This window comes from Mytilus edulis, chromosome 3, assembly GCF_963676685.1.
Source record: "Mytilus edulis chromosome 3, xbMytEdul2.2, whole genome shotgun sequence".
Classification (NCBI taxonomy): Eukaryota; Metazoa; Mollusca; class Bivalvia; order Mytilida; family Mytilidae; genus Mytilus; species Mytilus edulis.
Genome location: NC_092346.1, coordinates 75,030,516 through 75,045,924, shown reverse-complemented (window position 1 = coordinate 75,045,924; position 15,409 = coordinate 75,030,516). Strand labels below are relative to the sequence as shown.

General features: G+C 31.1%; 1 protein-coding gene across 1 annotated transcript in view; it reads right to left on the bottom strand.

Moving 5' to 3' along the window:
* Nucleotides 1-15,409, bottom strand: part of LOC139517441 (alpha-2A adrenergic receptor-like) — a 541,200-nt gene that overhangs the window by 246,901 nt on the left and 278,890 nt on the right. The window lies entirely within an intron of this gene.

The following is a 15,409-nucleotide window of genomic DNA, read 5'->3' as shown; positions in this document are numbered from 1 at the left end:
CCTCATTGTCAATTTCTAGATGTAAGTCAAGATATGAGACCCACTTAATTGTATCTGTAGTATCCTTTATCTCTAATTCGATGAGATGGTGTAAAAGGGCCAGAACGAGAGTGCGGCCTTGCATGATATCTGCGACAAATAAAAGTCATAGGCTGAGAATGTTACTATGTGCAATGCATTGACTCTTGTATAATTCAAATGATAGAATTTGTGATTTTGTTGTAAAATTTATGTTTGTAAATTATAAAATTGCACATATAATAAACTTAATTGCAATTCTGTCACTGACAAAAGAAAAAATTGAGAGAAAAAATATCCTTAGGCAAAATTGACCCTAGACTATTATAGCTGTCCTTATAATGTTTTACGGTTGTTTTTCTTGTTTATTTGGTCAATTGTTTAAGTTTTTTGCTACCCAAAAGTTTGACCTCTCCGAGTTTACCGATTGAATGTCGATTTACAAACACATGATGTCTATTTTGATCAATATTATGATATGTCATAAGTCAAGAATGAAAGTCGAATATAACACAAAATTGAAATATTTCGTTTCTTCTAGCTAAATATTGCGTGTTTTTTTTTTTTAATTAAATTAGATAATTATACTCTTAATCCATTTATTGATAACACCTTTCATTGGTTTCTCTTTGTTGTGTAATAGTAAAATGGTTTCTAATGAATTTACGTTTAAGCATGTACTAAGGTATATCTACAGCAACTAGGAATTGACTGTAGAGTAATTTGAGCCAGTATGAAATATAATAGCCAAGGTCACAATATTGTAATCTAATTCACTGTTTACAAAGAAATTAGTATGTATTGTCAAATTACAAATCACATGGCTGTATAACATATTACATTAATTGATAAGCACGTTTATGCAAGTGATACCAGTTGGAGATTTAACGGGTTTTTCTATTTCTTCCTGAAAATAAAGTAGAATAAGTTGATTCTTAAATGTATATCGAATTTCTCTCCGGATATTATAACAAAAACGATATACACCACGCATGTTCATGCTATCATATTATCAGTATAAAAATTTACACAGAATATAATACGTGCCAATTCATACATGATATCAAACACGCAGTGTAGTGTACCAAAACCAAAAGATGATACGAAACTGGCAAAAAAACAAAAAGTTTCTTTAAACAGAGAACGCTACAACCCAAAACAAAATAACAACGAACGGACAAACAACAGCCCATAAAGCACAAAACAGAAAACTAAGGGTTTAGCGTTACGAATCTTTCCAAATCCCGAAGTGAACTCAAATGCTCCAGAAATGGCAGTCATATATGCTCCACTAGTGATACCCGTAGTGTGATAGATTGGTCTGTTTTCTACTCTTTGATCGGGTTGTTGTCTCTTTCACAAATTCCCCATTTCCATTCTCAATTTTATTTAAGTTGTAAAAATGCGTTGATAAATCTTATCAATGTGTAAGCATCTGTAATAGCGGATTGGTGAATGTCTCTTTTCTAAGACGTAAAAAAATCAACTTATAACAGGTCTTCCAGGACAAAGGCTGGAAAAGACTTCTACCATAAAACAAAAAAAACACACATTGAATACATTGTAGCACGAAGTACAATATCAGAATCAGGTGACAATGATATGTCAATATGACAAATATAAGTTGAAGAAATCAACATTGCATTGTTTACTGACACATTGGCTTCAGCCTTTAGTTAAAGGAGTAGAGTACCAAGCAAAAATGTCTTTTTATTTTTGCTTTTTTTTTTAAATTTCAATCAAAAGTTTGACATAACAAATTTGTGTTTACTGTAATGGGAGTTATTATTTGTGTGATTCACGTTCATCAGGATAACCGATCGTCTGACCTTAAAAAAGATATATATGTCTAAATATATTAGTATCTTATTCTTAACAAGTAATAAAATGAAATTAATGTCATGATGTTCAAGTCTATAATGTGTATTTACCTTTCCATCAATAATATTATTTGAATATTTCACTGATTTAATACTCTTGCATATTTTCAAATACATCTTACCTATTTCATACGTAATAGGGTCAATACCTCATATCATTTCAGAAACATTCTGTTTGGAATTGAATAATAATTTCATTGTTAATGAAGACATTTAGGATAAACAAGCAAAAAGTAAAATCACAAAAATACTGAACTTAGAGGAAAATCAATTCGGAAAGTCCATAATCACATGGCAAAATCAAATAACAAAACGTACCAAAACCGAATGGACAAGAGCTGTCATATTCCTGACTTGTTAAGGCATTTTCAAATGTAGAAAATGGTGGATTAAATCTGGTTCTATAGCGTGTGTAAGAGATAAAATTTCGACTATTTAGAAATAAATATAAAGGCCATCATTAATTTCAAGAATCTGGCATAAATAAATGTTTTGTTTATGAATCAGAACCATTAAGTTCTATGTGTGTTATGCGATCATTTAATTTGTTGATAAGTCGCATTATAAACGGACATATGCGCAATAGACTTGTTGCTTTATTGATGACTTAGCTTGTGAAACGTAACTTATGACCAAATATAAAACAGTTGGTATCTTGTATAACATTGCACTTCGAATACAACTCAGCAATTTGATTCATAGCAAAGCACGATTCCGTGTTGCCTTGCTATGACATTGTTATATATTAACGAACTGAAGTAGTACTTAGTATATTTCAATCCCTTGTCCATATCAAATCTTTGTGGCCAATTTTGGGTACATTAAATTAGGTTAATATTGTACCGCCTGAGACACGTTTTTTTGCGAAAATTAAATTCACTTTCAAAGTGCTAAATATATTTTTTGTAAGTCGTCACGAAGTTTTTTCTTTGATGAATAACTGTTAGGTGTTGCACGTTTAATGGAATTGGTCGCACATTGTCGCTGTTTTCTGCAAAATATCCTCTAATAATGTTTATTGTATAAATGTGTTAGGAATGTTGAAGAGTGTCAATTATTTTGGTGTCATTCTTAGTAACTGTATCTTAAATGAAGGACATTTCAGATCAATGAGACAACAATAAATAATTGAATGAACAGTGAATTTGGTACAGATGTAATTATGTTTATATGAATTATGGAAATGAAGTTCATTTATCTGTTTCCATTTAGAATAGAAGTTATAATCTCTGTAATAAACTGTTTCCGAGAGATGGTTAACCAGTTAACAGCTAACTAAATTATGTATTACAGGTCAGAATATAATTTCATAATTTGTTTCCTTGGAGTGTATTTTAATTCCGACTACAGTTGGATTGCAATAATGTTACATGTACCAAATATAGAAAAGCAGAAAAAACAACCGTTTACAATTCTGAATTTGATTTTAAATTTAAAACAGAAATTACCTAATCAAATGGCAAAATCAAAATTAAACCTCAAACACGATCCTCTGCAAAACTTGTTGTTAACATAGGTGCCCTGGAAGTCTAAGCACTTCTTGTTATATAAGTGGCTCTTATATGTTACTGTTTGCAAGTAAAAATCTGAAATCTGTATAGTCTTTTGTGACACAGATATTGCAAACAACTTTCAAAGAGTAAAATAACATTATCATGTTCCTGACTTGGTACAGACATTTTCTTATGTTTATATACCTATATGGAGTTATTTTCTTTCAGAGCGATAGGTAATTCTTTCGAAGAATCAACTTGGACGATACCATGTTTTAATGAAATATGCTCGAAGGTATAAAATAATGACTTTTCCTCGATAAAAATGCAAACTATAATTTACTTCAAAATGATATTCGTCTGATAGTTTTTTGTTGCCGATTTGGAAATTTACTTTTCACAGTTCAATCTTTGATAGGAGTAAAAAATCGTCAGTGCCCGTATTTTAATTTTAGAAAAAAATAATGTAAAGTTTTGTTAATCTAACGCTACAATACAGAGACAGTATGATATATGTGAGCTGAAGTTGTAAAACTTTCATAACAGTTTTTTTTTAAACAACAGATATAACATATTCGTGTGTAAGATTTTGAAAATCTTATTGATTCACACTGAAGAGAACCCATAATGCGACCTACATTTTCGGGTTACATGAACATGTATCGCGATCTCGTGCTCCCTTCGTGTCAGTTCTTAACTTTATATACTGATAATCTGTTAAACAATTGTATTGCTATTCAAAGGAATTTGTTTCTGAATATTTTATTCGATTCAATCAAAATTGTTCCGCGATAGATATGTCATTACAAATAGAAAAAACAAACACAACACAGCAACGTTCTCCCCTTTCCCCTTTCCATCAACTAAGTAAGTACAATAAATTACTTACAAAGTGTCTTGTATTTTGTATACACCGTTATCGGATGGCAACAATGCATTTGTGTCTTACTTCATGATACAGTAATATTTTCGATTGTGTAATGATAATTATTTCTAAGATTTATATATAGATTAATTATTGAGTTTTATTTCACATTATAAATGAGCCGTAGGTCGTATCAATGCCTGAACGCTATAGAAAAAACGGTCGGTAAAAAAAAGATGCAAAATTTTGCAAATATTTATAAAAAAATATATATATTGACGGTATATAATGCCTATGTCACACATTCATGAGGGGCACAAACTGGCCATGGATAGGGAAGTCAGTCCCTAGATCACCATCTACTCTGCCTCCTGTCACCTCTACGTCTGTCATCATGTATCTCGATCCTGCCCTATCATTTTGTGCCATATCAATATCCAACTCCAGCCAATGATTTGCAAGCAGCAATTGTTGATTATTCATGTTGGATAATCATTTTGTAAACCTCAACGGCAAGACACAGAATAAGTAACTATAGGGTCCTATAGTTATGAAGTATTTATACAGAAGCTAGCCGTATGCCAGTCTGTCGTCGTTATAGACATAATACTTAGAATTCATTATAATTATTCGTAAGGAGTTACTACGGTCTTTTGATCCATGGTCAAATTTTTGCGCATGATCAAAAAATTGTCAAGATAAACAAGTACTACTACGATCTACTACGTATGACAACGACAACTATACGGATATCTACGGACAAACACAGATTGCCATGTATGATGCCGGATAGTATCCGTAGCTAATCCGGGCTCAAATCCGTGAATGTGTGACCTAGGCATAAGTCAGATATTGCATATTTCAGATTTTTCTTCCCCGAGGGTATCACCAGCCCAGTAGTCAACACTTCGGTGTTGACATGAATATCAATAATGTGGTCATTTTTATAAATTTCCCGTTTACAAAAGTTTGAATTTTTCGAAAAACTAAGGATTTTCTTATCCCAGGCATAGATTACCTTAGCCGTATTTGGCACAACTTCATGGATTTTGGATCCTCAATGCTCTTCAACTTTGTACTTGTTTGGCTTTATAAATATTTTGATATGAGCGTCACTGATGAGTCTTATGTAGACGAAACGCGCGTCTGGCGTACTAAATTATAATTCTGGTACCTCTGATAACTATTTTCTTGTCGTAGAACACCTCGGGCTGTCAGGGTTGCCCAAAGAAAGACCTCCCTTTCGGTCTATCATTTGATCAATCCTGACACCCCTCGGTGTGTTTGAAAAGAAAAACCTTAAAACATGCATTATCTATAACAGAAAATGGTGGATTAAACCTGATTTTCTATCTAGCTAAATCTCTAACTTGTATGATAGTCGCATACAATTCCATTATACTGCTAAGGATGTGTAAACAAAACAAACAGACATAAAAGGTAAAAATATCAAAAATATGGGTACAGCAGTCAACATTAGGTTATAACCTTTATCAATATAAAAAACAAACAAATGTGTAACAAAAAACACAAAGAAGCATAAAGACAATGCACAAAAGCAAAAATGAAAGACAAGAATATAAAAACTTTCACAATAAAACACTAACACAATGACATGATGTATAATAAGTACAGAGCCACGTCAAATGGATATCTCTTAAAACAGTTGATACGCAATATTTATCAACAAGGTCTTTGTACCTTCCGATAATCTTTGTTAGAAAAGGACGAGCTGTTCTTTGACAAACTTTTGGTTTATCTACATTTTGCTCAGACACTGGTGACGTTTTACAAAATCTTTAGGGAGAGCTGCAAGCGCTCTTGAATACCGAATAAGTTGAGAAATGTATATCCAATATGCCTGTAAAGTTGGTATATTGCTACGAAGGTGGGGGAAATTGATTATTTTAAAGTTTAAATCGGTTCGTTTGTCATATATTCTAGTATGAGATGATCTTCTTTGCAAAATTCAAGGTATATGTCTAAAATAAGGCGGAGGAAGCCGTGTCTATTGTTTTTTTTTAAATATCTTATCTTGTTCTTGTTGAAATATTTATGGAACCTAATCAGAAAAATTTCGATTTTGATAATGGAAAGAACATCATCAATATATCTGAATGTGAAAATAAATAACCTGCCTTCTTTGATCTTCTTGTTTTTTACAAGTGTCTGAAGAAACTCTAATTAATAAGAAAATAAGGAAAGACGCACGGTTCGTTCCCATAGGAATGTCGACAATTTGTTGAAAAGGTCCAACAAATCCAACAAATATGTTGTCAATAAGAAACCCCACAAAACTGATCACTTGTTCCTCTGTGTTTTTTCTTTTTGTTTACTATTACTAAAACATGCCGTATGGTACCATTTTTATGTTGGAAAGCATTGTAGATTATTTCTTGTAGACGATATTTCAATTTCACTTGGGCAATGGTGGTATATAGGGTTGAAAAATCTAAAATTTTGATAGAACTTATTTCAGAAAAGGATCGAGATTTAAAATTATTCAGATGTTCTTTTTAGAGTTTTTAAGAATCGAAAAAACGTCGCTTGGCTTCCAAAATGTAGTGTATGACTTTTTTTTACCAAAACTACTTTTTGACACAAATGGTCTTTGCGGACGGAAATCTTTGATATTGCAAAATTGCCTACAGTAAGACCAATCATATCATTTGAAATAAGACATGTTAGGAAAATTTCAGTTGTTTGTAAAATTAGCTTCCAAAATGTCGTATGCAAACTTGAAAATTGTTGTATAATGGCTTTAGGAATAAAAAAATTTGTATACATCTTTATTTCTGTGACAAAAATTAAGTTTTTGATTAATCCAGAAAAGTCAAAGTTTTATTTAACTGCCATTTACTAAAAAAAAATAAAGTTGACATACGACATTTTGGAAGCTTGCATTTCAATAAAATTTTCAATGCCTGTTTGTGAGATTTTTTTCATTTGTTTTGTTCTTTAAATCTGTTTTGCTTATCTTATATCTGCAACTATAAACATGTATGCATATGTATTTTGTCTTCAATTAATGTTTTTGTTTTACATTCTGCATTCCGTACACAAATACATGACATCAAGGTATTGGTTTTATTTTTTATCAATTTTTTTTTATCTCAATATATTTAATAACCTTTTATAGGTTGAATACAATAAGAAGTTGTAATTTTTATTCATTATGCTATGGAAATGTAGGGAGGAATCAAAAGAGTTTGCCTTACATTGGCATGTGTACTTGTCAAACATAAAAGGTAGAGGTCAACATGGCTTGCTCTGCTTTTTTATAATCTTATAACCTTAATATCCAGACATGGAGCAATGCTTTATATTATACATATATTTTTTCTTTCTCTTTTCATTTTAATGTCGTCTTTAATTTGAACGAAATGATTGCAATTGGATGTAAAGAAAGCAAACATTTATATTAATCAATTAAACTCTTATATAATTTATCTCCAGGATTTCTCGGGTGGCGGCTCCCCAACTCTGTGATTTGGGGATTGTGGCGGTATTTATTCCTTACCTTTGCAAATTATTGTCATTTATTCAGTTTTGGTTTATTACATAATTGTTCATAACATTCAGTTGTATTCTGTTTTTATGGTTTCTGAATAGACGACCATTATCGCAAACCTTGTGTTAGATATTTTGCAAATGAACTCGAATCCTTGGAATATTTCCTTCTCACGTAATCAGTTTGAAAGAAAAATTGGCCGACAAAAATCATTTTATGGTACATTAAAAACATTTTTGTCAGGAAATTATTCTTTCAAACTGATGATGTGAGTAATATGAAACTGTAAATTTGCATGGGGTTGTCTGTAAGTTTTTGATTACAGGCAAAGATCAGTGGGGTCATCTCACGATCAGGGTCAAGATTTATTACTAATATGATTGTTTAATGATATTTAATTGACCAATGAGGATTAGGCGCATGTTATCTCTTTACATGTGTTTAGATTAGCCAGCATTCTCGCAATTGCACTGAATGCTAACGGACGTCATTTTAGTTTTCTCAAGAAAAGGGAAGATTTTTAATTTCCCACCCACCTACTCTCTTGATTCTTTAACAGATTTATATTTATAGGTATTATTTTTTAAAGTAAAAATTTTGAATTTCATATGCTGATGATTTCAATCTTTTATTGTACAATATTTGTTTGTTTATACATTTTGTAATTTAGTTATTGAGGGTGGCGGTATTTAATCCCCACCTTTGCAAGTTATTGTCATTTATTAGGTCTTTCCACTTTTCGTGGAAAGACCTTTTGTTTTTCTTCTGATTATTTTTTTTTTTTTTTTTTTTTTTTTTCTTCTGCCGTCTGAGATGCTTTTTTGTCTTACAACATATAGAATGGATTTTTTGGCCAATAATGTTGTACAGTAATTGGGGTTTCGAAACTCACCCTGTGTGACCGAACACTTATTCTTATAGGAGTTATCTCCCTGCATCCCCTTTTTCTTGTTATCGCTATATCTCTAAAACCGTAAAAGATTTTAGCAAACTGTTTTCACCAAATTGGTCGTCTACTCTTGAGAATGATTTGAATTATTTTGACTTTAGTGATCGGAAGACATCTTTAGGGAGTTATTTCCCTTTGAAAATTTAAGATAGGCGATTTGTTGGATCAATTCATACGTTATAAGTCGTAGAGGCCTACAGTCTTTTGATATGAAGTCCTTGGTCCATTTCAAGGAAAATGAGGTCAAGGTCAAAGGTCAAGGTTATGTTCTAAATTTTGAATTTTGCTTGTTATCGTTATACCACAGAAACTGTGACAGTAAATGATATGATGTGTTTGCTAAATAACTGTTTACAATAAGGCGCAACTTCAACCTATTTCAGTCAAAGTGTTTTGGTTAACCCTTATAGGAGTTTTCTCCCCTTATGTATTTCAAATCAGTTTTTCTCCACAACCATGCAAGTGATTGACCTCCGGTCTTCCGTTTTGTGTTCACTGACCTATGACCTTGAAATTGAGATCAAGGTCAAAGGTCAAGGTCATGTTATAAATTTTGAATTTTGCTTGTTATCGTTATTCAAAAGAAAATGTTACAGTAAATGATATGATTTGTTTGCCAAATTGCTGTTTACAAAAAGGAGCAACTTCAATCTATTTCAGTCGAAGTGTTTTGGTTAACCCTTATAGGAGTTTTCTCCCCTTATGTATTTGAAATCAGTATTTCTCCACAACCATACAAATGATTGACCTGGAGTCTTTTGATTTGAGATCCCTGACCTATGACCTTGAAATTGAGGTCAAGGTCAAAGGTCAATTTGACATTCTAGATTTTGACCTTTGCTAAAAATAATTTCAAGTCTTCTGCATATGCCTATTAGTCTTATTTTTTATATCAATTAGAAGAACCAAATAACATCAACAAGGAGTGACATTTTCTAACATCGTTTTTTAAATTTCATTCTTATTATCGAGGTGGAAAGACCTTCAATTGTTCTCTGAAGAATTGGTTTTTAATTCAGTTTTGGTTTATTACATAATTGTTCATAACATTCAGTTGTATTATGTTTTTATGGTTTCTGAATAAATGACCTTTATCTCAAACCGTGTGTTAGATATTTTGCAAATGAACTCGAATCCTCGGAGTATTTTCTCCTTACGTCATCAGTTTGAAAGAAAAATTTGGCTGACAAAAATTAAGATTTTTAAGATTAAAGTTTTATTTAACTGCCATTTACTAAAAAAATTAAGTTGCCATACGACATTTTGGGAGCTTGCATTTCAATAAAATTTTCAATGCCTGTTTGTGAGATTTTTTTCTTCAAATTAGTAATTACAAAATTTTGGAAGCCCATATGGTTAATAAAACTACTTAGTCGAATATGCAAATGACCAGGCAATGTATCGGTGAATGTACGGAATTTTATGAAGCTTACATATCCAATACAAACAAAGTAAGCCCTCCGATTTGTTGTTCAAGTTAATGTTCATTGAAGCTATGAAGGACTTATGATTCGCCAATATCTCATATTTGTTAAATGATATGTTTTTGTATGTGGAATTATGAACTTTCCCCGGGTTTTTTACATCTTTCACCAAATTATTCCATTTCGAAACCTTAAAGAATTGAAAGGATATGATAATGACAAGTTTGATTATAATTTAGAAAACATTAAGGGCTAACTAGAACAGACAAGATAGTATCTGGGCATCTTTGAATGGGGAGCTACAATATTAGTTGTAGAACAAAAAGTTTTTAAGGTCTTGCGTTGTTGATTATATTTTTGTTCACATGCAGTCATGACTATATATATTGGTTTTCAATATAGAAAGGTTTTCTAAAAATACAGAACTCCAAGGTAAAAATAAATAAAAGAACCAGGGGAAGTTTTTAATACAAGACAAAACCAAACTCTTAACAATATCTACCATCGGAACCGACATGAAACAAATGTCATATTTCTTACTTGGGACAGGCATTTTCTGACGAAAAACGTGGGTTAAATTTCCACTTGACAGTTGTTTATAATTCAAATTGACATTAGAGTGTGCGCAATAAAAACAAACATATATTTTGCAACATATTATATAATTATAAGAGCCAGAAATTTAGCATTTAAATTATGCAAAGTAATTCCAGTCGGATTGTACGATCTTGGACTGATAGTCACCTCTAATTATGTATGCTATTGATCAATCTGGGAACATACCGTAAGATCTGACGCAACGCGATCATAATTGGGGATTAACATGTTGAACGATTGTATGATAGCATATTGAAAATTTAATAAACGAAACTAGAACAAATTGCTGTGCAAAAATTGCAGGAAAAATATATTTGTTATCTTAATTGCGTCAGAACTTTCGATTTTTCAACTTTCCTCTGGATAATACATTTTTCAAATTTCAGAAATGCAAAATGTGTATTCATATATTAACATATTACAAATATACCATGTTTGATGGTATACAACGGTATATTCTAATATGACGGGTTCTTTCAATTTGTAAACAACATCGTGATAGAATTCTCGATCTATCTTTATTTAGCGCAGACTCAGAAATATTCATAATAATAGATATTACAATATACCTCCTACGTAAATCCATATGAATCGGAACCAATTTTCAAACGCTATGCCGTTTTTATTGTTAAAAAATTGCAAAAAAGACTACAGAACCCTTATTCATAATCTGATGCATAACAAATTATCGCTCAAGAACTCGGAGAAATCTACAAAATAGAAATAAATTAAAATTCCGCGAAATTCCACTGATGCTTCTTGCGCATTTAAGTCATTTCAAAACATTACGTCATAAAAATGAAACGCTAAAGCTGAAGGTTTTTCCGTTACGTGAACCATCAAAACTACTCGTATAATATTACATTAAACTGGATTTTGATTATTTTCTAGTGTATTGCATTTTTCGCATATTTACTGATTTCAGCAACATGGCGGCACCTTAGTAACGAAATGTCAACTTTGAATTTGACGGAAGCTTACGTGAAAAACATGTAAACTCAAAATGGGAAATGCTGGGTTTGAGAATTAAAGGATAAAGCACATTTTTTCTAGCGGTTATTTACGAAATAATTCATGCAAGCTACAGATTTATTAAAATGAATGTTTAAGCTTTATCTAACAGGGTGTAAAAAATAACAGCCACACACAAGTCATTCACACCTTCGCTTCAGTTTTTTAATGACCGTATTTGTCCTATTAACGCTCAGAATAAAATTTTAATATCACGGTACAGGCCGTGTGTAAATTTTCAACAAATCTATGGCTTCCATGAAATATTTCTTAAGTAAAATATTGCACTGAACAGTAGGCGATGCTGTTATACCAATGATTTTTTAATTGAATATGGTTAATTCTGCATGCAATATAAATCTATACAGTTAACTGACGTAAAGGTTCCTTGGGAAATCAATAGAAACTGAAGCTTTTTAAAACAAAAGTATCTCACCAAAAGTCAGACAACTAAAAAGACGAAAGGTCTAAGATTTAATTCCAATGAATAGTTCAGCCACATGGAAAACACGATATGGAAAATGGCCCATGAGATTGTGCTGTAAAACCTTATTTCGAAGAACACATAGGAAGCTGTAGTATTGTATAGATATAAGTAAAAATCTAATTAATTTATAAAAGAAATTACTAGTAACCTTAGTTTGGAATTCAGGGGGAAATTTACTCTACCTCCAAATTCGTGCGAATAAACATTTAAAAAAAGGGACATGTCATGGACTTCTAAAATGGAATTGAGGGCGAAAGGAACATATGATCCCTGTGTTATTAACATGAGAAGGGACATGAATTAGTAAATATTTTTTATTATACATTCTATAGGATATTGACATGAAGAAAACAGTGGTAACTCTTGTAACTGCTTTGAGGCATGATTTCAAAATTCAACACTAATTTGGGTTCAATATCATCAATTTTCCTGAGGACGTAAGATTATCCATTTAAAGCTTAAACAACGTCCATGTAAATATCATATTACTATAATTATAATGATCACAATTATAGGGGATGGATATTCCAAAACTGGAAATTTCACTAAAATAAAGAGATAGTTATTATTATTTTTACTCTTTGACCCCATAGAATATTTGGTTAATTGTGAAATTTTAAAAGAAATGATTCATCAGAAGAAAGAATTTTGGAAATTTAATTCATAAATAATGAACTGTTAATCCATTTTTTTCTTTCATAACAAAAAAATTAGTGCATTGACCCTTTTTGTTTACTTTGCTAACTATTTTTCCTAAAAATCTATTTTTCGTTTTCGTTTCAAAATAAATGTTTAGTTTTCTTTCTTTTCTATAAAAAAGAGACTACAATTTGTAAATTGGAAACAAACCATGCTATTGTAATTTGGGAAATAATAGAGTATAGAGCGTATTTTTATTAAAAGTTGACAAATTCGTTGAAAAAATATCCCTATTTTCAAAGGTTCTGTTACTTAGGTATTGTATAAATCAAATGAATATCAAAATAACTTTATAGCATCGTGTTATAGGGCAATGAAACATGTCTGGTCCATTTGTTTTGGACTGTTTTAACTTTGAAATAAATGAAAGAACAAATGTATTTTTCTGAAATACATGCAGCCAGACTAAAATGCAGGATTATATAAATCCTAAAAGGATTTTAAGGACAAAAAAGATATATATGTACATATAATCTGAATTACATAAATCATTTAAGATATATGTGTTTGTTGTGTATAGAAACTGTACAAATATCCTTGGCTTACAAACGGAAGATAATGAGAACAAAGGGACGTGGTTTTAAGACACTTCAGACACTTGTCAAAAACAAAAAATCAAAGAAGCCCGATCATTTTATGTCACATTCAGAAATATTGATGAATTTCTTTCCATTAAACACTTTTCTGATTGGTTTCCATTAACATATCCCCAAAAAAACTAGAAAGGAAGCAAACAACAGGCACGGCTTCCTCAGCTTTATTTTTAGACATGTACTTCGAATTTGACACAAGTGGTCATTTCAATACCAGCATCTACGACAAGCGAGAAGATTTTAATTTTTAAATCTTAAATTTTCTACACCTTTAGCATCAGCATACCAACTTTACCTGCATATGAGATATGCATTTCCAAACTCATTCAATATTCAGGAAACTTGCAGCTGCTAATCAGATTAATAAACGTCGACAGTGTCTGAGCAGAAAGATGATGAGCCAATGTTTTGTCAAAGAACGTCTGGTCTTGATTCCAAAAAAACATTTAAAGATACCAAGACCTTGTTGAAAAGTATTCCGTATCACCTTCACAAAAAGTACATTATGGTCTTGAAGTACAGATATGGGTACCGACATTGTTTATATCCTGAATAGCTTGTTTAAGTTCGCCTTTTTTTGGTCCTTTCGTATTTTTAATCTTTACTGTTTATCCATTTCTGATAATATACTTATTACTTTGATTGATACTTATGCATCCATTGTTGTGTTATTGTCAATTTTCAGTTCTTGTCTTTTTTTTTGCTAATGTTCTTTGTCTTTATGCCAGTTTGTGTTTCTTTGTTGAAACAGTTTATGCATGATGATTGATTATATTACAATGTTAACTGCATTATCAACATTTTGACGTTTTTACCTGTTATGTCTGCTTATTTTGCTTACATACTGTTGTCAATATAATGGAACTGTATGCGACTTTCATACAAGTGAGAGGTTTGGCTAGCTACAAAACCATGATAACATGAGAAATCACACAGGCATTTGACGATTAAGTTTGTATTTGTGGTTTAATTTAATTATTTTCTTGAACAAAATGCTCATATTCGTTTTCACTTCAAATTAGAGAACAGAAATATAAAGAAACCACCGTTAGGAATATGACTATCATATATCACTTAACGTTTAGCCCTAAGAAGTTCTTCGTAGTTCTTTATATCATATTACATTCAACGTTAACAGTTGGAATTATTTTGATGGGGAATAAACACACACGGTAATAAAAGACTAAATTTAATTCACTTTTTATCTTACTTTTTATGGCCAAAAATGGCATCAAACACCGTTATTATACCAGCATCATTATAGTTCCTCTTATAGAACCAAACATTGATTAAATCCTAAATCAATTAAATTTTCAAATATACAACAAAGAGAATGGTAATCGGTTTTTATATTATAAATAATAACAGGTCACTGTCTTTAAAGATAATCTACGCTAAATGTATCGAAAGTCTGAAGCATAGATTAAAGAAAGTCAAAAAGGTCGCAATCTGGAAAAACTAAATAAGGTAAATTGAACTGGTTTTTTTTCCTAAATTTGTAAACAAATAAGTTCTTTATCTGTAGAAAGTTATAGCAACAGACAATAGCGTTTATAATTTTCATGACTTTTTATCAAATACGTGTTTGAAATCTACATCTTGATTCCACAGTAAATACCATATTACTACATAGTATGAATTGTGTAATTGCGCATCACATACATTGAGCTTACTCGCAGAGACTGGTAAAATTATTTGATATGTTTATTTTTTTTTATCTTATGTCTAAAACTCCGATTAGTTTTTTTTCCGTCTCCAAAGAGGAGAAACTTGAAACATTTACTACCAATATTGCTATATAAATTTATAACGAAACTTGATAACTAAATAAATATCCAGGTATGTTAAACGAAATATGTTCCAATGAAATATGGCCTAGAAT